At 43.6% G+C, this 18,393-nt stretch overlaps 1 protein-coding gene across 4 annotated transcripts in view; it reads left to right on the forward strand.

Annotated features, from left to right (window-relative positions):
• The window catches only part of ADI1 (acireductone dioxygenase 1), a 35,613-nt gene that overhangs the window by 13,448 nt on the left and 3,772 nt on the right, over positions 1–18,393 (forward strand). The window lies entirely within an intron of this gene.

Here is an 18,393-nt window from a genome sequence, read left to right on the forward strand (position 1 = left end):
TGCACGTGAGATGGGTTTCCTGAATACAGCACACTGATGGGTCCTGACTCCTTATCCAGTTTGCCAGTCTGTGTCTTTTGATTGGAGCATTTAGCCCATTTACATTTAACGTTAATATTGTTATGTGTGAATCTGATCCTGTCATTATGATGTTAGTTGGTTATTTTGCTCGTTAGTTGCTATAGTTTCTTCCTAGCCTCGATGGTCTTTACAGTTTGGCATGTTTTTGCAGTGGCTGGTACCGGTTGTTCCTTTCCATGTTAATGCTTCCTTCAGGAGCTCTTTTAAGGCAGGCCTGGTGGTAACAAAATCACTCAGCGTTTGCTTGTCTGTAAAGTATTTTATTTCTCCTTCACTTATGAAGCTTAGTTTGGCGGGATAGGAGATTCTGGGTTGAAAATTCTTTTCTTTAAGAATGGTGAATATCGGCCCCCACTCTCTTCTGGCTTGTAGAGTTTCTGCTGAGAGATCAGCTGTTAGTCTGATGGGCTTCCCTTTGTGGGTAACCCGACCTTTCTCTCTGGCTGCCCTTAACATTTTTTCCTTCATTTCAACTTTGGTGAATCTGACAATTATTTGTCTTGGAGTTGCCCTTCTCGAGGAGTATCTTTGTGGCGTTCTCTGTATTTCCTGAATCTGAATGCTGGCCTGCCTTGCTAGATTGGGGAAATTCTCCTGGATAATATCTTGCAGAGTGTTTTCCAACTTGGTTCCATTCTCCCCATCATTTTCAGGTACACCAATCAGACGTAGGTTTGGTCTTTTCACATAGTCCCAAATTTCTTGGAGGCTTTGTTCATTTCTTTTTATTCTTTTTTCTCTAAACTTCCCTTCTCTCTTCATTTCATTCATTTCATCTTCCATCAGCGATACCCTTTCTTCCAGTTGATCGCATCTGCTACTGAGGCTTCTGCAATCTTCGCGTAGTTCTCGAAACTTGGCTTTCAGCTCCATCAGCTCCTTGAAGCCCTTCTCTCCATTGGTTATTCTAGTTATCCATTCTTCTAATTTTTTTTCAAAGTTTTTAACTTCTTTGCTATTATTTTGAATTTCCTCTCGTAGCTCAGAGTAGTTTGATCATCTGAAGCCTTCTTCTCTCAACTCATCAAAGTCATCCTCCATCCAGCTTTGTTCCGTTGCTGGTGAGGAACTGCGTTCTTTTGGAGGACGAGAGGTGCTCTGTTTTTTAGAGTTTCCGGTTTTTGTGCTCTGTTTTTTCCCCATCTTTGTGGTTTTATCTACTTTTTGTCTTTGATGATGGTGATGTACAGATGGGTTTTTGGTGTGGATGTCCTTTCTGTTTGTTAGTTTTCCTTGTACCAGACAGGACCCTCAGCTGCAGGTGTGTTGGAGTTTACTAGAGGTCCACTCCAGACCCTGTTTGGCTGGGTGTCAGCAGCGGTGGCTGCAGAGCAGCGGATTTTCGTGAGACCACAAATTCAGCTGTCTGATAGTTCCTCTGAAAGTTTTGTCTCAGAGGAGTACCCGGTTGAATGAGGTGTCAGTCTGTCCCTATTGGGGGGGTGCCTCCCAGTTAGGCTGCTCAGGGGTGAGGGACCCACTTTAGGAGGCAGTCTGTCCGTTCTCAGATCTCCAGCTGCGTGCTGGCAGAACCACTACTCTCTTCAAAGCTGTCAGTGAGACAGGGACATTTAAGTCTGTGGAGGTTCTTGCTGAGTTTTTGTTTGTCTGTGCCCTGCCCCCAGAGGTGGAGCCTACAGAGGCAGGCAGGCCTCCTTGAGCTGTGGTGGGCTCCACCCAGTTCGAGCTTCCTGGCTGCTTTGTTTACCTAAGCAAGCCTGGGCAATGGCGGGCGCCCCTCCCCCAGCCTCGCTGCCGCCTTGCAGCTTGATCTCAGACTGCTGTGCTAGCAATCGGCGAGACTCCGTGGGCATAGAACCCTCCGAGCCAGGTGCGGGACACAATCTCCTAGTGTGCCGTTTTCCAGGCCCGTTGGAAAAGCGCAGTATTAGGATGGGACTGACCCGATATTCCAGGTGCCGTCTGTTTCCCCTTTCTTTGACTAGGAAAGGGAACTCCCTGACCCCTTGCGCTTCCCCGAGTGAGGCAATGCCTCGCCCTGCTTCGGCTCGCGCACAACGCGCTTCACGGACTGTCCTGCACCCACTGTTAGGCACTCCCTAGTGAGATGAAACCGGTACCTCAAGTAGAATTGCAGAAATCACCCGTCTTCTGTGTCGCTGGGGCTGGGAGCTGGAGACGGGAGCTGTTCCTATTCGGCCATCTTCGCATCTCTCCTTCCTGTTTTTCTTTCCTTAGTACGGGGGTTTAGTGCTGTAAATTTCCCCCAGGGTACTGCTTTAGTGGCATCACACAAATTTTGATAATTTTGATATATTTTTTATTTTCATTTAATTTTAAATACATTCTAATTAATTTACTTTTTAATTTTATCTTTGACTTGTGGGGATGTTTTGTTTTTAGATATTTGTTAGTTTCCGATTATTTGGGGATTTTTCTAGATTTTTTTATTTGTTTCTAATTTATTTCTGGGGCAGTCAGAGAATAAACTTTGTATAATTTGAGTCTTTGTAAATATATTGAGACTTGTTTTATGGTCCAGAATGTTATCTGTCTTGGTGAATGTTTCATGTGAGCTTGAGAAGAATGGGTATTCCATTGTTGTTGAATGAAGTAATCTATGAATGCCAATAAGAACAGTTGATTGATGGTATTATTCAGATCAACTATATCTTTACTGATTTTCTGCTTGCTGGATGTCAATTACTGTTAGTATTGAAATTTCCAACTATAATAGTGGATTTGTCATCTTTCTTTGTAATTCTGTCAGTTTTAGCCTCACATATTTTGATGCTCAGCTGTTAGATACATATGTGTTAAAGATTGTTATGTTCCCTTGGAAGATTGACCCATTTATTATTATATAATGTCCCCCTTTATCTCTGATGATTTTGCTGTTTTTAAAATTAAGATAGCTCCCTCAGCTTTTTCCTTTTCCTCCCTCCCTCCCTCCCTTCCTTCCTTCTTTCCTTCCTCCCTCTCTCCCTCCCCTCCCCTCTCCTCTCCTTTTCTCCCCTCCCCCTTCCCCTTCCCTTCCCTTCCCTTCCCTTCCCTTCCCTTCCCTTCCCACTTCCTTTCCCTTCCCTTCTTCCTTTTTTGACAGAGTATTGCTCTGTCACCCAGGCTGAAATGCAGTGGTGCCATCATGGCTCACTGCAGCCTCAACCTCTCAAGTTCAAGTGATCCTCCCATCTCAGCCTCCCAAGTAGCTGGGACTACAGGTGCACACCACCACAACTGGCTAATTCATTTTTATTGTTCATAGAGGTGGGGTCTCCCTATGTTGCCCAGGCTGCTTTTGAACTCCTGGTCTCAAGTGATCTTCTTGCCTTGGCCTCTGAAAGTGCTGGAATTACTGACATGAGGCACTGTCTCTGGCCAGCATTTTTTTGATTTGTGTTAATATGGTATATCTTTCTCCATCCCTTTACATTTAACCTATTTGTGTCTTTATATTTAGAGAGGGCTTCTTGTAGATGACATGTAGTAGAGTTAGTTTTTTTAATCCATTTTGATGGTTTCTTTCTGTTAAAGGTATATTTAGATCGTTCATGTTCAAATTGGTTATTAATACAGTTGAATTAATGTCTACCATATTTGGGACTGTTTTCTATTTGTTGTGCTTGTTCTTTGTTGTTTTTTTTTTTGAGACAGAGTCTCACTCTGTTGCCCAGGCTGAAGTGCAGTGGCATGATCTTGGCTCACTGCAAGCTCCACCTCCCAGGTTCATGCCATTCTCCTGCCTCAGCCTCCTGAGTAGCTGGGACTACAGGTGCCTGCCACCACTCCCGGCTAATTTTTTTGTATTTTTAGTAGAGACGGGGTTTCACCATGTCAGCCAGGATGGTCTCAATCTCCTGACGTCGTGATCCACCTGCCTCAGCCTCCCAAAGTGCTGGGATTACAAGCGTGAGCCACCATGCCTGGCCTATTGTTGTTTTTAAATATTCCCCTCTTTTTCTGTCTTGTCTGGTTTTAATTGAACATTTTATATGATTCTGCTTTCTCTCCTCTTAGCTTATCATTAAAAAAAATTTAGTGGTTGCCTCAGAGTTTACAGTATACATTTACCCAATAACTGAGTGTTCCCAATTCCTCCCTCCCATTTCTTACAACATTGCTGTTATTTATTTTATTTTCCATATGTTATAATCACCTAATACATTGTTACTGACATTACTTTGAATAAACAGTTATCGATTAGATCAATGAAGAACAAAGAAATAAAAGATTTTAGTTTCCTTCTTATTTCTACTCTCTCTTTCTACTTTACTTAGATCTGAGATTCAGACCTATATAATTTTCTTTTTTATTTGAAGAACTGTAAACATTTATTTGCAAGGTAGGTCAATCTACTGGTGACAAATTCTTTTCATTTTTGTTTGTCTGAGAAAGTCTTTATTTCTTCACTTTTAAGGGATAATTCTGCTGGATACAGATTGCTAGGTTGGTAGCTTTTTTTTTTCTCGCTTGCTTGTATAGTTTCTGAGGAATGGTCTGATGTAATTCTTTATGTTTTTTCTTCTATAGGTTAGGTGCATTTTTTCCTTTGGCCTTTTTCAAGGTTTTCTGTGTTTCGCTTTCTGCAGTTTTAATATGATATGCCTAGGTATAGATATTTTGGCATTTATCCTGCTTGGTGTTCTCTCAGTTTCCTGGATCTGTATGGTGTCTGTCATTAAGTTTGGAAAATTTGTGGACATTATTTCAAATATTTATTCACTTTTCTCTCTTTCTTCTACTTCTGTTATACCATTTATACATATGTTACATCTTTTATAATTGTTCCACAGTTCAGGACTATTTTGTTCTCCCCCAACCCCGCTCCCCGTTCTTTTTTCTCTTCACATTTCAGTTTGGGAAGTTTCACTGGACATGTTTTCAAGCTTGCTGATTCTTCCTTCAGCTTAGTCCATTCTACTAATGAACCCATCAAAGGTATTCCTTGTTTGTGTTAGAGTGATTTTGATCTCCAGCATTTTCTTTTGATTCGCTCTGAGCTTCCCTCTCTCTGCTTGTATTACCCATCTGTTCTTGCATGTTGTCTCCTCTTTCCATAGAGCCCTTTGTATTAGTCTGTTCTCATGCTGCTATAAACAACTGCTCAAGACTGGGTAATTTATAAAGGAAAGAAGTTTAATTGACTCACAATTCTGCAGGGCTGGGGAGGAAACTTACAATCATGGCAGAAGGGGAAGCAAACACATCCTTCTTCATGAGATGTCAGGAAGGAGAAGGATGCAAGCTGAACGAAGGGGGAAGCCCATTCGAAAACCATCAGATCTCATGAGAACTTACTATCATGAGAACAGCATGGGGAAAACTGCCCCCATGATTCAATTACCTCCCACTGGTTCCTTCCCACCACACGTGGGGATTATGGGAACCACAGTTCAAGATGAGATTTGGGTGGGGACACAGCCAAACCATATTACCCTTACTATATAGCCATAATTTAAAAAGTTCTCTATCTGATAATTCCAAAATATGTGACATGTCCCAGTCAGTCTCTGTTGCTTGCTTTGTCTCTTCATACATATTTTTTCTTGCCTTATATCATGCCTTGTTATTTTTGTTGATAGCCTGATATACTGTATCTGTTAATAGGAGCCGAGGTGAAGAGGCCATTCATGGGAAGTGTTATGTTATCTGGGTAGAAGTTGTGCCGTGTTGAATGTTTGCTGTAGCTGTAGATGCCAGAGGCTTCGGTTTCCTTGTTTTGTTTTGTCTCCCCTGGATGTCTTTGCTTTCCTAAAAACTCCTTTGTAAGGAGATTTATTTCTTGCAGCTTTAATTCACTTACTGTTCTGGAGGCCTGTTGATGTGAGGGTGAGGCGTCGGGGAGGAGAGGTGTTTTATAATCTTAGGCTTCTGATTAGGGGTTTTAGTCTTTTACTGGGCCTGAGTTTTTGGGCTGATCTTCAGAAGTGTTTCTTAGCCTCTTTTTTGTTCCTTTGGGCTAGAGGGGGCTGCAGTTGGCCAGCTGCCCTTCCCCCATGACAGAGAAGGCTCCGGTAAAGTTGTTTCCCTTGGTTTTTGTTATGGACAGTGTTCTGGGGGTTTTTAAAAATGGTTCCTTTTTCCCTTTTATTGCCTGATATGTGAAGGGATTTTTCTCGGATCTTCATTGTGAGAACAAGGTGGGGGTTTCTGGATGTGCAAACCCATGAAAGTGCAGTGTCCCTGTGATACCAGGCGCCCAGGATCTCGCCCTCAAGCTAGTCCACACTCAGCCTCCAGCAGTTTGTTCAAATTGCCTTGGAAGTGTTCCTCCCAGTTCGTGGCTCCTGGGAAACTGATCTCAGTTGTGGTTCTGTGTATCTGCTTCTCTCTCCAGATTCGGGTAGTAATTTGTCCAGCGACTTCAGTTCTCTGTTGGATCTAAGAAGGGGCGTGAGACTTCCAAGTGCTTTACGTGTCCAACCAGAAACCAGAAGTTCCATCCTTGATCGACCTGCCAGCCTTCAAGTATTATTGCACCTCTGAATGTTGGCACAGCTTGAGCTTCTGTTTCTCCCCGTCATCTTGGTGCCATTGATTCAGACAATTTACTTTTTTTTTTGAGAGAGAGAGTCTCACTGTGTTGCCCAGGCTGGTCTTGAACTACTGAGCTCAAGTGATCTGCATGCCTCGGCCTCCCAAAGTGCTGGGATTACAGGCATGAAGCCACCGTGCCCGGCCCAATTTACTTTTATAAACCCCATCGTACATTGTTTTTATTTTTTTTAAATAGTAAGTTACCTTGTAGAGATTTGAATAAGAAGCAGAAAATCTCTAATTACCCATGTAGCTCTCATTCCAAGTGCTCCTCGTTCTGTGGTGTAGGGTCTATATTTCTGTCTGACATTCTTTCCCTACTGCCTGAAGGACTTTGTGTAACATTTCTTGTAGTGCACATCTGTTGTTAAGGATTCCTTCAGCTTCTCTGTGTCTGAATGCTTTCAGTTTAAAACAATTAAAAATAAATAAATAAATAAATAATAAGGCCGGGCACGGTAGCTTACGCCTGTAATCCCAGCACTTTGGGAGGGCGAGGCAGGTGGATCACGAGGTCAAGGGATCAAGACCATCCTGGCCAACATGGTGAAACCCTGTCTCTACTAAAAATACAAAAATTAGCTGGGCGTGGTGTGTGGGCCTGTAGTCCCAGCTACTCGGGAGGCTGAGGCAGGAGAATGGTGTGAACCAGGGAGGCGGAGCTTGCAGTGAGCTGAGATGGTGCCACTGCACTCCAGCCTGGTGACAGAGTGAGACTCCATCTCAAAAAAATAAAAATAAAAATAAATTTTACTGGACGTTATTTTTTAGGGTGGTGTTAACTTCACAGCAAAATTGAGAAGCAGATATAGAAGCTTCCCATACATACCCATCCCGCTGACCTGCACCACCTTCCCCCTTACCAGCCTCCCTCCCCAGAGCGGTACATTGTTTCAACTGATGAACCTGCACTGACACATCAGTATCACCCAAAGTCTACAGTTCACATTAGGGTCCACTCGTGGTGTTGTACATTCTGTGGATTTGAACAAATGTATAAAGACACGTGTCCACCATTCTCGTGTCATACAGAGTATTTCACTGCCCTAAAAACCCTCTGTGGTCCACTATCCATTCCTCCTGACCAACCCCAGGGAACCACTGATCTTTTCACTGCCTCCATAGCTTTGTCTTTTCCAGAATATCCCATAGCTGGAATCATACAGTTGATAGCCTTTTCACACTGGCTCCTTTCACATAATAAGATGCATTGAAGGTTCTTCCTTGTCTTTTTGTGGCTTAGTAGCTCATTTCTTTTTATTGCTGAGTAATATTCCACTGTCTGGATGTACCACAGTTTATCCATATACCTACTGAAAGACATCTTGCCTGCTTCCAAGTTTTGACAATTAGTGGATACAGCTGCTGTAAACATCCTTTTGCAGGTTTTTGTGTGGACATAAGTTTTCAGCTCCTTTTGGTAAATACCAGGGAACGCAATTGCTGGATAGTGTGTTAGGGTTCTCTAGAGGGACAGAACTAATAGGACAGAGAGATATATATAAAAGGGAGTTTATTAAGTATTAGCTCACATGATCACAAGTTCCTACAATGGGCTGTCTATAAGCTGAGGGGCAAAGAAAGCCAGTCCAAGCTCCAGAACTGAAGAACTTGGAGTCTGATGTTCAAGGACAGGAAGGGTCCAGCACAGGAGAAAGATGTAGGCTGGGAGCCTAGGCCAGTCTAGCCTTTTCACATTTTTCTTCCTCCTTTATATTGTAGCTGTGCTGGCAGCTGATTAGCTGGTGCCCACCCAGATTAAGGGTGGATCTGCCTTTTCCAGCCACTGACTCAAATGTTAATCTCCTTTGGCAACACCCTCGCAGACACACCCAGAATCAATACTTTGCATCCTTCAATGCAATCATGTTGACATTCAGTATTAACCCTCACAGATAATATGATAAGAGTATGTTTAGTTTTATGTGAAATTGCCAAACTGTCTTCCAAGTTGACTGTCCCAGTTGTTCCCATCAGCAGGGAGTGAGAATTCCTGCTGCTCCATACCCTCCCAGCCTCTGGTGTGGTCAGTGTTCTGGATTCTGGCCATGCTCCTAGGTGTAGAGTGGTATCTCCTTGTTGTCGTCTGCAGTCCCTGATGACATATGACATGGAACATATTTTCATATGCTTATTTGCCATCTGCACATCTTCCATGGTGAGGTGTCTGTTAAGATCTTTGGCTCATTTTTTAAACAGGTTGTTTTCTTATGGTTGAACTTCAAGAGTTCTTTATTTTGGATAATAGTCCTTTATCAGATATGTCTTTTGCAAATATATTCTCCTACTCTGTGGCTTGTCTTCATTCTCCTGATAGCAGAACAGAAAATCTAGTTTCAGTGAAGTCCAGCTTATCAGTTACTTATTTTATGGGTTGTACCTTTGGTGCTATATCTAAAAAGTCATTGCCAAACCTAAGGTTGTCTAGATTTTCTCCTATCTTAGAAGTTGTCTTAGAAGTTTTATAGTCTTGTATTTTATTTATTTATTTATTCATTTTTGAGGCAGTGTCTCACTCTGTTGCCCAGGCTGAGGTGCAGTGGTACAGTCTCTGCTCACTGCAGCATCTGCCTCTTGGGTTCAAGCGATTCTCCTGCCTCAGCCTCCTGAGTAGCTAGGACTACATGTATGTGCCACCATGCCTGGCTAATTTTTGTATTTTCAGTAGAGACGGGGTTTCACCATGTTGGTCAGGCTGGTCTTGAACTCCTGACCTCAAGTGATCCGCCTACCTTGGCCTCCCAGAGTGCTGGGATTACAGGCGTGAGCCACCGTACCCGGCTGAGTCTTGCATTTTATATTTAGGTCTGTAATCATTAAAAAAATTTTTTAAGAGACTTTTTTTTAATGAGTCAGTGATGATCGTTCATTGCAGCCTTGATCTCCTGAGCTCAAGTGACCCTCACACCTCAGCTTCCTATGTAGCTGGGACTACAGGCGTGCACCACCGTGCCTGGCTTTTTTTTTTTTTTTTTTTTTTTTGAGACAGCGTCTCACTCTGGTGCCCCGGCTAGAGTACAGTGGTGCGATCTCGGCTCACTGCAACCTCCGCCTCCTGGGTTCAAGCGATTCTCCTGCTTCAGCCTCCTGAGTAGCTGGGACTACAGGCACACGCCACCACGCCCAGCTAATTTTTGTATTTATAGTAGAGATGGGGTTTCACCATATTGGCCAGGCTGGTCTCGAACTCCTGACCTCGTGATCCACCCACCTCAGCCTCCCAAAGTGCTGGGATTACAGGCGTGAGCCACCGCACCCAGCTTCTTTTTCTTTTTTTAATTTGTAAAGATGAGATCTCTCTGTGTTGCCCAGGCTGGTCTCAAACTCCTGGCCTCAAGCGATCCTCTCTCCTCAGTGGCCGAAAGCACTGGGATTATAGGTGTGAGCCACTGCACCTGGCCTGTGATCCATATTATCTTAATTTTTGTTAAGGGTGTGAGGTCTGTGTCTAGAGTAATTTTTTTGCGTGTAGATTTACCATTGTTTCAGTACCATTTGTTGAAAAGATCATTTTTTTCCATTGTATTGCCTTTGGTCCTTTGTCAAAGATCAATTGATCTATTTTTCTATTATTTCACCAGTGTCACAGTCTTGATTACTATAGCATGATAGTAAGTCTTGAAGTCAGGTACTGTTGGTTCTTCAACTTTGTTCTTCTTCAATATTGTGTTGGGTATTTTGGGTCTTGTGCCTCTCCAGATAAACTTCACAATCAGTTTGCTGATAGGTGCAAAATCACTAGCTGGAACTTTGGATTGGATTGTACTGAACCTATAGATTAAGTTGGGAAAATGGGCGTCTTAACACCGCTGAGTCTTCCTATTCACGAACTTGGAATCTCTCCATTTGTTTAGTTTCTAATTTGTTTCATCAGAGTTGTGTAGTTTTCTTGTAGATCTTATGCATATTTTGTTAGATTCATACCTAAGCATTTCATTTTTGGGGGTGCAGATGTATATGGTTTTGTGTTTTTAATTTCAAATATCACCTGCTGTGTTTCTGGTATATAAGAAAGTGATTAACTTTTGTGTATTAACCCTGTATCCTGCAAACTTGCCATGATTGCTTGTTAGTTCCAGTAACTATTTTTGTTGATTCTTTTGGATTTCCTACCTAGACAGTGATACCATCTGCAAGCAAAGGGAGTTTTATTTCTTCCTTTCTAATCAGTATGCCTTATATTTCTTCATATTGCATTGGCTAGGACAGTCTCAGTCTTGTAGTCAGCCTGTGCCTCTGGGCTGTGAACTTCACCAGCGTTTCTCAGACTCCCTCCTTTAAGTGGGACATGATGGCTGGAAGCGGCTGGACTTGGGGTTTCCCTTCCTCTCCTGTCTTAGTCAGCTCAGGCTTCCATAAGCAAATACCATAAACTGGGTGGCTTAAACAACAAACATTTATTTCTCACAGTCTGCAGGCAGGGACGCCCAAGGTCAGGACACCGGCAGCTTTGGTGTCTTGTGAGAGCTGCTTCCTGGTTTATAGATGACTGTGTTTTCACATGGTGGGTAGAAGCAGCAAGCTCTTTTGGGACTTTTATAAGGACACTAATCCCATTCATGAGGGCTTCACCCTCATCACGTTATCTAATCCTAATTACCTCCCAAAGACACCACCAGCCAATACCACCATATGAGAGGGTAGAGTTTCAGCCATGGACTGGGGGGAGGGGGGCCATAGTATTCAGTCCGTAACACGGAGTTCTGGAGGGGCTGGAGTTGCGTGTTTCCCTTCACCCAGGTCAGACTCTCATGAAAGCCCAGCAGGCTGGGATCTGGCTGGCTGAGCTCTCCTGAGTTGAGGCCTTCGTAAGAAGAGATTTCAGATGTATCCTGATAGACTTCAGAATGGCCCCCTTTCCCTCCCTCTGCCAGAAGCACAGGGAATTTTTCTCTGATATTCACTGTTGGGACCCAGTAGAGCTTTTGCAGGTAAAATTTACAAAAGTGCGAAGCCCCTGATGACTGGGTCTGGAGTTTTTTTTAGCTCTCAGACTTGTCTACACTGAGCCCCCAACTGGTCAAGTACAGTTTGTGTTTCTCGACCCCAGCCCTGGTTCCCATAGGGGTTTCTGCTCTGGTTAGGTGTGGCTCTTTCTGTCTGCCTGTCTCTACAGTGTGAGGGGCGATGGTTTGCTCTGTGACTTCACTTCTCTTACAGATTTAAAAAGAGTTGGTTTTTCTTGATAGGATGGAGTGGTGACTTCTAAGCTCCTTAGAAAACATACGCAGGTGAACAAACAATACAAACATACACAGGTGAACCAACAATACAAACATACGCAGGTGAACCAACAATACCAACATACTCAGGTGAACCAACAATGCAGACATACGCAGGTGAACCAACAATACCAACATACTCAGGTGAACCAACAATGCAGACATACTCAGGTGAACCAACAATGCAAACATACTCAGGTGAACCAACAATGCAGACATACGCAGGTGAACCAACAATACCAACATACTCAGGTGAACCAACAATACCAACATACTCAGGTGAACCAACAATACCAACATACTCAGGTGAACCAACAATACCAACATACTCAGGTGAACCAACAATACCAACATACTCAGGTGAACCAACAATACCAACATACTCAGGTGAACCAACAATGCAAACATACTCAGGTGAACCAACAATGCAGACATACTCAGGTGAACCAATAATACCGACATACTCAGGTGAACCAACAATGCAAACATACTCAGGTGAACCAACAATACCAACATACTCAGGTGAACCAACAATACCAACATAGGTGAACCAACAATACCAACATACTCAGGTGAACCAACAATGCAAACATACTCAGGTGAACCAACAATACCAACATACTCAGGTGAACCAACAATACCAACATACTCAGGTGAACCAACAATGCAAACATACGCAGGTGAACCAACAATACCAACATACTCAGGTGAACCAACAATGCAGACATACTCAGGTGAACCAACAATGCAAACATACTCAGGTGAACCAACAATGCAGACATACGCAGGTGAACCAACAATACCAACATACTCAGGTGAACCAACAATACCAACATACTCAGGTGAACCAACAATACCAACATACTCAGGTGAACCAACAATACCAACATACTCAGGTGAACCAACAATGCAAACATACTCAGGTGAACCAACAATGCAGACATACTCAGGTGAACCAATAATACCGACATACTCAGGTGAACCAACAATGCAGACATACTCAGGTGAACCAACAATACCAACATACTCAGGTGAACCAACAATACCAACATAGGTGAACCAACAATACCAACATACTCAGGTGAACCAACAATGCAAACATACTCAGGTGAACCAACAATACCAACATACTCAGGTGAACCAACAATACCAACATAGGTGAACCAACAATACCAACATACTCAGGTGAACCAACAATACCAACATACTCAGGTGAACCAACAATACCAACATACTCAGGTGAACCAACAATACCAACATACTCAGGTGAACCAACAATACCGACATACTCAGGTGAACCAACAATGCAGACATACTCAGGTGAACCAACAATGCAGACATACTCAGGTGAACCAACAATGCAGACATACTCAGGTGAACCAATAATATCGACATACTCAGGTGAACCAACAATGCAAACGTACTCAGGTGAACCAACAATACCAACATACTCAGGTGAACCAACAATACCAACATAGGTGAACCAACAATACCAACATACTCAGGTGAACCAACAATGCAAACATACTCAGGTGAACCAACAATGCAGACATACTCAGGTGAACCAACAGTGCAAACATACTCAGGTGAACCAACAATACCAACATACTCAGGTGAACCAACAATGCAAACACACTCAGATGAACCAACAATGCAAACATACTCAGGTGAACCAACAATGCAAACACACTCAGGTGAACCAACAATACAAACACACTCAGGTGAACCAACAATGCAAACATACTCAGGTGAACCAACAATGCAGGCATACTCAGGTGAACCAACAATACAAACACACTCAGGTGAACCAACAGTGCAGACATACTCAGGTGAACCAACAATGCAAGCATACTCAGGTGAACCAACAATACAAACACACTCAGGTGAACCAACAATGCAAACACACTCAGGTGAACCAACAATGCAAGCATACTCAGGTGAACCAACAATGCAAACATACTCAGGTGAACCAACAATACCAACATACTCAGATGAACCAACAATGCAAACATACTCAGGTGAACCAACAATACCAACATACTCAGGTGAACCAACAATGCAAACATACTCAGGTGAACCAACAATGCAAACATACTCAGGTGAACCAACAATGCAAACATACTCAGATGAACCAACAATGCAAACATACTCAGGTGAACCAACAATGCAGACATACTCAGGTGAACCAATAATACCGACATACTCAGGTGAACCAACAATACCGACATACTCAGGTGAACCAACAATGCAAACACACTCAGGTGAACCAACAATGCAAACATACTCAGGTGAACCAACAATGCAAACATACTCAGGTGAACCAACAATGCAGACATACTCAGGTGAACCAACAATACCAACATACTCCGGTGAACCAACAATACCGACATACTCAGATGAACCAACAATGCAAACATACTCAGGTGAACCAACAATACCAACATACTCAGGTGAACCAACAATGCAAACATACTCAGGTGAACCAACAATGCAGACATACTCAGGTGAACCAACAATACCAACATACTCAGGTGAACCAACAATACCGACATACTCAGATGAACCAACAATGCAAACATACTCAGGTGAACCAACAATACCAACATACTCAGGTGAACCAACAATACCAACATACTCAGGTGAACCAACAATGCAAACATACTCAGGTGAACCGACAATGCAAACATACTCAGGTGAACCGACAATGCAAACATACTCAGGGGAACCGACAGTGCAAACATACTCAGGTGAACCGACAATGCAAACATACTCAGGTGAACCGACAATGCAAACATACTCAGGTGAACCGACAATGCAAACGTACTCAGGTGAACCGACAATACAAACACACTCAGGTGAACCGACAATGCAAACATACTCAGGTGAACCAACAATGCAAACATACTCAGGTGAACCATCAATGCAAACATACTCAGGTGAACCAACAGTGCAAACATACTCAGGTGAACCAACAGTGCAAGCATACTCAGGTGAACCAACAATACCAACATACTCAGGTGAACCAACAATGCAAACATACTCAGGTGAACCAACAATGCAAACATACTCAGGTGAACCAACAATGCAAACATACTCAGGTGAACCAACAATGCAAACACACTCAGGTGAACCAACAATGCAAACACACTCAGGTGAACCAACAATACAAACACACTCAGGTGAACCAACAATGCAAACGTACTCAGGTGAACCAACAATGCAAACATACTCAGGTGAACCATCAATGCAAACATACTCAGGTGAACCAACAATGCAAACATACTCAGGTGAACCAACAATGCAAACGTACTCAGGGGAACCAACAATGCAAACATACTCAGGTGAACCAACAATACAAACATACTCAGGTGAACCAACAATGCAAACATACTCAGGTGAACCAACAATACCAGATAGAACTAAGAGCAGAAGAGCGTAAGGGTGTGGAAATTTTTCAAAAATCTGTCGTGTGATTTGAGTTCCTTTTCTCTATGTCAAATGATTCTTGCTGGTTAGAGTCCACATATTGTCTTTATTTCTCACTGAGTGCCCTACGATTCATTAGATTCTGGTGGATGTAAATGGTGTGACTCTGACGTGGAAGTTTAGATGAGCCGGCCTCTTCTCAGCCACGTTTTATCTCATAGCAGAGGCTGGCGTTCTGCTGATGTTATAAGTTACATTAGCTTCATCATTGCTGTCTTCTGGAATTACTTCTCTCCCGGTATAAAACCCTCTTGCTGATACAGGCTTATCCTTTGTTTTTCTAAAATAACCTTATTTTCTGACGATCTTGTGATTGCCACTGGTTTCCTCAGTGTTAGGTCGTGTGTTTGTAGCGGGAACCCTACGCAGTGGTGTTGTGAGTAAGCGTGTCCGAGGCCCCTCACTGCTGATGTCAGCATGCCCTGGGTGAAGCCGGCGTCCATTAAGTTTCTCCGTGGGGAAGTTCCTTTTCTTTTCCTCTGTAACTAGTAAGAAATGTGTGGAAAGTTACTTTTAGACCATGAATATCCCATTTCCCCTCAAACTTTCACTCATCGTTTTTCATAAGTCGTGATGATTCCTGCCTTTGTGGGCTGTGACTGTCATGGCCATGCAATGGCACTCACTCGGGGGTTGGTTTTCACTGTCAGGAGGCGTGTCCCCTTCTTCTGTGTTCACTTGGCATCCACTGGGGCTCGAGGCCTTCTTGTTTCACTTGTTGGTCTAGGGTCTATTCTTGCTGGGATTTATGTTGATCTTCATGTTGTCCCAGACCTCAGGCTTGGCAAGCAGCAGCCTCGTTAGCTGGCTTCTGTCCCCTGATGCATCCCCAGCCCATTACTTTCTGGACCCACAGCGTGTCCAGGCACACCTGCTGCTTTTCCCGACCTCGTACAGGGTCAGCTGCTCTTCCTGGCACCTAGCCTTGGCATTTAGAAACTCTAATGGGAGTGCCCTGCGGAGTCACTATGCTCAGGTGCTTTCCATGGACAGGATAAATACTGTGCGTGTGTGTGAATGCACACGTGTGTGTACGTGAGTATGTGTGCATGTGTGTGAATGCATGCGTGTGTGTACGTATGTGTGCATGTGTGTGAATGCACGTGTGTACATATGTGTGCATGTGTATGAATGCATGTGTGTGTACGTCTGTATGTGTGCACGCATGTGAATGCACGCATGTGTGTGTACGTGTGTGTGCATGTGTGAATGCACACGTGTGTGAATGCACACGTGTGAGTGTGTACGTATGTGTGCATGTGAGTGTGTGAATGAGCGTGTATGTGTGTATGTGTATGAATGCACACATGTGTACGTGTGTGCATGTGAATGCACACATGTGAGAGTGTACGTGTGTATGTGTGCATGTGTGAATGCACATGAATGAGTGTGTTACGCGTCTGTACATGTGTGAATGCACACGTGTGTACGTGTGTGCATGTGTGTGAATGCACATGAGTGAGAGTGTTAAGTATGTACATGTGTGAATGCACGCATGTGAGAGTGTACGTGTGTGCATGTGTGAATGTACACGTGAGAGCGTGTATGTGTGTGTGCATGTGTGTGTAGGTTTGTGTGGATGCTACCATGTGAGTGTGTGTGCTTGTGTGACAGTGTGCATGTGTGAGTGTGCATGTGTCCGTGTGTGTGTATGTCCAGTAGTTCAAACGGACACCTCTAATTCCAGTTAAATCCACAGGGCTTTCCTTTGCCTTCCTCATCAGTATTTGCATCTTTCCTCTCACTGTGAGAAGCCTGGCTCCCAGTCATATCAATATTTTTTCCCATCCTCTCAATCCCACAACACACACAACGGCACCAGCATGGCTGCACCCAGACCATGACAAACAGCAGGCCTACTGAGTGCAACCTAAGCTTGGGTTGCGGTTTTTCTGTCTTAGCCTGAGGATGTAGTCAAAATAATATGTTCGAGAGTTATTTCCGTTTGTCGCCGTGTGCGATGGCTCATGCCTGTAATCCTAACACTTTGGGAGGCTGAGGCGGGTGGATCACCCAAGGTCGGGAGTTCGAGGCCAGCCTGACCAACATGGAGAAACCCCGTCTCTACTAAAAATATAAAATTAGCCGGGTGTGCTGACGCATGCCTGTGACCCCAGCTACTCGGGAGGCTGAGGCAGAGAATTGCTTGAATCTGGGAGGCGGAGTTTGAAGTGATCCAAGATCGCGCCATTGCACTCCAGCCTGGGCAACAAGAGCGAAATTCCGTCTCAAAAAAAAAAAAAAGTGATTTCCATTTGTCTTTTCTTTCTGTGTGGCTATGAATAGGTTGATTTCAAATTTAAGGTTTTCCTCCTAATCTTGTTTTCATTTTATTTATGATTTTGTAACGCATAACAAGGTAGGCTGAGTGCAGTGGCTCATGCCTGTAATCCCAGTGCTTTGGGAGGCCAAGGCAGGAGGATCACTTGAGGCCAGGAGTTTGAGACTAGCCTGGGCAATATAGTAAGACCCTGTCTCTAGAAAAATTTTTTTTTAAAAATTAGCCAGGTATGGTAGCTACAGGTATGCATGCCTGTTGTCCCCGCTACTGGGAAGGCTGAAGCAGGAGGATCTCTTGAGCCCCAGAGTTTGAGGCTGTGGTTAGTCATGATTGTGCCCCTGCACTCCAGCCTGAGCAACAGAGTGAAACCCTGTCTTTATGTGTGTTTGTGTGTATGTTATGTGTGTGTGTGTGTGTGTGTGTGTGTGTGTGTGTGTATGGAGCTTTAAAACACTCCCTAGTGGGAGGTGTGGTGATAGGAACAGTGCAGGCAGAATCAGATTATAAGGGCACAGTCTTGGTGAAGGGGGTATGGATATTTACTGTAAAATACTCTCAATGTTTTTGCATACTTGAATATTTTTATTATAAAATGTTAGGAAGAAAACACCTTCAGAAAGACACAAAAGTCAGACCAGGCATGGCGGCTTCTGCCTGGAATCCCAGCACTGTGGGAGACTGAAGCAGGTGGATGACCTGAGGTCAGGAGTTCGAGATCAGCCTGGCCAACATGTTGAAACCCCATCTCTACTAAAAATACAAAAATTAGCTGGGCATAGTGGCAGGCATCTGTAATCCCAGCTACTTGGGAGGCACAAGGATCGC

The sequence above is a fragment of the Symphalangus syndactylus genome, chromosome 18 (assembly GCF_028878055.3).
Source record: "Symphalangus syndactylus isolate Jambi chromosome 18, NHGRI_mSymSyn1-v2.1_pri, whole genome shotgun sequence".
Lineage (NCBI taxonomy): Eukaryota > Metazoa > Chordata > Mammalia > Primates > Hylobatidae > Symphalangus > Symphalangus syndactylus.